General features: G+C 37.9%; 1 pseudogene; it reads left to right on the top strand.

Moving 5' to 3' along the window:
- Positions 1 to 1,989: 1,989 nt before the first annotated feature.
- LOC133097482 (synaptosomal-associated protein 23-like) lies at positions 1,990 to 2,466 on the top strand (annotated as a pseudogene).
- The last annotated feature ends 693 nt before the right edge of the window (positions 2,467 to 3,159 follow it).

The raw sequence follows: 3,159 nt of genomic DNA, 5'->3' as shown, positions 1-3,159 counted from the left end.
ACACTCATAAATACATACCCAAGAAAGGTTAGAACATATGTCCACAGAAAAAACTTGCATGTGAATGTTCATATCAGCATTATTCATCACAGCCAAAAAATGGCAACGACCAAATGTCCATCAACTGACGAAGGGACATATAAATATGGTATATCATACACTGAAATAATCAGCAAAATAAGGAAGTACTGATATATTCTACAACATGGATGAACCTTTGAAAATATTATTCTAAGCAAAAGAGTCCAGTCAGAAAAGAACACAGATGATTCCATTTATATTAAATTTCCAGAAAAGGCAAATGTCTAAAGACAGAAAGTGTATTCATAGTTACTAATTAGCAGAAGTAGGGACAGAGTTGGGCAGGGAATAGCAGATATAGAGTAGCTGATGGTGAGTATAGGTTTCTTTGGGAGAGTGATGAAAATGTTTTAAAACTAGTTAATCATGATGTTGGCACTCTCTGTTACTGTACTTGAAAAACATTGAATAAATAAGTAAATTTTATGGTATGTGAATTATATCTCAGTAAAGCTGTTAAAAAGGCCCCCCCACACACACACAGTGGACATTGTGGTTTTGATCCTGCCTCTCCCACTAGCAGCTAATATTTAAAACAGATGCTATCTTTCCATTTGTCACTTCAGCAGATCAAGTCTCAAGAATTTTGTGGTCCACAGGAACAATTTATTATATACTTACTACACAGCCCCAACCCTGACAGCAATAACTTATCTTTTGGATTTATGGTTAAATCCACACAAATTTAAGAAGATAAAATAAAATGAATGAAGGGAGATCAATAGTTTTACAATCATCAACAGATCTGCAGTATAATTATATCCTAGACATATACTCCCTTAATGCACTTCTGATAAGAAGCTATGGATTAATAGTCCACATTAACTTAGGCTGAGTTGCAGAAGAAAATCTGCATTTCTACTTGTGTCACTTTTGCCTGTGCTAAAGAATTCTATTCTAGACAGACTTGCACTATAAAAAGATACATTTGTAATCAACAACAATTGAGAAGATACATGGAAGAAATCACTTCATTTTCATAAGAACAATAGCAAAAAACTCAAAAGTATGACGAATGTTTAAAGCAATGTACAAAACCTACATGAAGAAAACTTGTATTTGATAGAACATAAGTCTTTTTTGTTCTATTTACTTTATTTTTAGTCATGATACTTAATGTTTTGAAATTTCAAGTGATTTTTTTATAGCTTTAAAGAAGGATATACAAACAACACATAGATACACAGTTCTCAGGGTACCTTTAAATTAAATATTTTTCCTTGATGGGCTGTGTCCATTGCAGTGGGCTCATTGAATTTAGATGAGAAGTGTACCAGAGGAGACAGTATGATTTAAAGGGCATGCATTATATAATAGATATGTTACAAAGTGTATTTCTTTTCATCTCTCAACAGCTCTAAAAAGAAGATATGGGGATGTCCATTATGAAAGCAAGAGAACTGGTTCCAAAATTTGACTCAAGTTTCCTTACCTAGCCCTTACCCCTAGGCAATTAATTCAGGTCTGCCTATTCCAAAGTTCATACACATCCACTTTCCACTGCCCATTGGTGCACTACTCTAATAAACAGTCCAATAAATAGGAAAGGGGAGTGGAGATCTTTGCTCTTCATTATAGGCTGTTTAGATTCTAAAGAAGGTTTTCTGTTTTGTGGGATACTTACTATTTTATCTCTCAGATTTGAATTATAAATGCAGATACCTTATCTTCATTATGAAATTATAGACAGCTTGAGAGCAGAATATGATTCTACTTTGTATCTTTTAGAATATCTAGAACTGAGATAATAAATGAACAGACTAGGCATAAAAAGGAGAAGGATTTCAAGAAATATGGGTGGGAGTCCGGCCTGCAGGTGTCCAAGCTGCTGCGGCCAGAAGGGAGTGGCCAGAACTGCTTGAATATCTACATTTCAGTTTCTGCACCTATCAAGAGTTTTAATTCATCATGGATAATCTGTCAGCAGAAGAAATTCAGCTGAGGGCTAACCAGGTTACTGATGAGTCTCTGGAAAGTACAAGGAGAATCCTGGGTTTAGACATTGAGTCTCAGGATGCAGGAATCAAGACGATCACTATGCTGGATGAACAAGGGGAACAACTAAAACACATAGAAGAAGGCATGGACCAAATAAACAAAGACATGAGAGAAGCAGAGAAGACTTTGACAGAACTAAACTAGTGCTGTGGCCTTTGCATATGCCCATGTAATAGTATAACAAATGATGCCAGGGAAGATGAAATGGAAGAGAACCTGAATCAAGTGGGAAGTATCCTAGGAAATCTAAAAAACATGGCCCTGGACATGGGCAATGAGATTGAGGCTCAAAATCGACAAATAGAACGGATCACAGAAAAGGCTAACACCAACAAAGATCGTATTGACAATGCCAATGCCAGAGCAAAGAAACTCATTGACAGCTAAAGCTACTGCTGTACTTTTTTTTTTTTAATTTTTATTTATTTATTTATTTATTTATGGCTGTGTTGGGTCTTAGTTTCTGTGCGAGGGCTTTCCCTAGTTGTGGCAAGCGGGGGCCGCTCTTCATCGCGGCCTCTCTTGTTGCGGAGCACAGGCTCCAGACGCGCAGGCTCAGTAATTGTGGCTCACGGGTCCAGTTGCTCCGCGGCATGTGGGATCCTCCCAGACCAGGCTCGAACCCGTGTCCCCTGCATTGGCAGGCAGACTCTCAACCACTGCGCTACCAGGGAAGCCCTGTCCTTCTTCATCATTTATTCATTTCCCTAGCTCCTCCTTCAAAGTCATTACCTTTCCAGAGTTTGAAATTTTGTTTCCACACTCTTCTAATTGGGAGATGATGTGGAAGAAGATCTAGGAGTAACAGCCCCCCTATTCTTTTATTTTCTCTTTTTCCCTTGAGGGTAGACTGCTGCTTAGTTTTCCTTCTAGTATTTTCTTTCTCAGTCCATACTCTTAAGTTGGTTTTCATACATCATATATAGTGTTATTTTTCATTCTCTCCATTTACTTAGCAGGTTCTTCTGCTTTCAAAATTTGGAAGCATTGCCAAAGACAGCCATGTAAAAGGAGGCTGGGGGCACTGGGGGCAGGCACAAGGAGGAGAGGCAAGAGATAAGAGGTTGTTACCTCAGTAAA

Source organism: Eubalaena glacialis, chromosome 9 (genome assembly GCF_028564815.1).
Source record: "Eubalaena glacialis isolate mEubGla1 chromosome 9, mEubGla1.1.hap2.+ XY, whole genome shotgun sequence".
Taxonomy (NCBI): Eukaryota; Metazoa; Chordata; class Mammalia; order Artiodactyla; family Balaenidae; genus Eubalaena; species Eubalaena glacialis.
The sequence above is the reverse complement of the archived record's forward strand: the minus strand, read 5'-3'. Positions and strand labels throughout refer to the sequence as shown.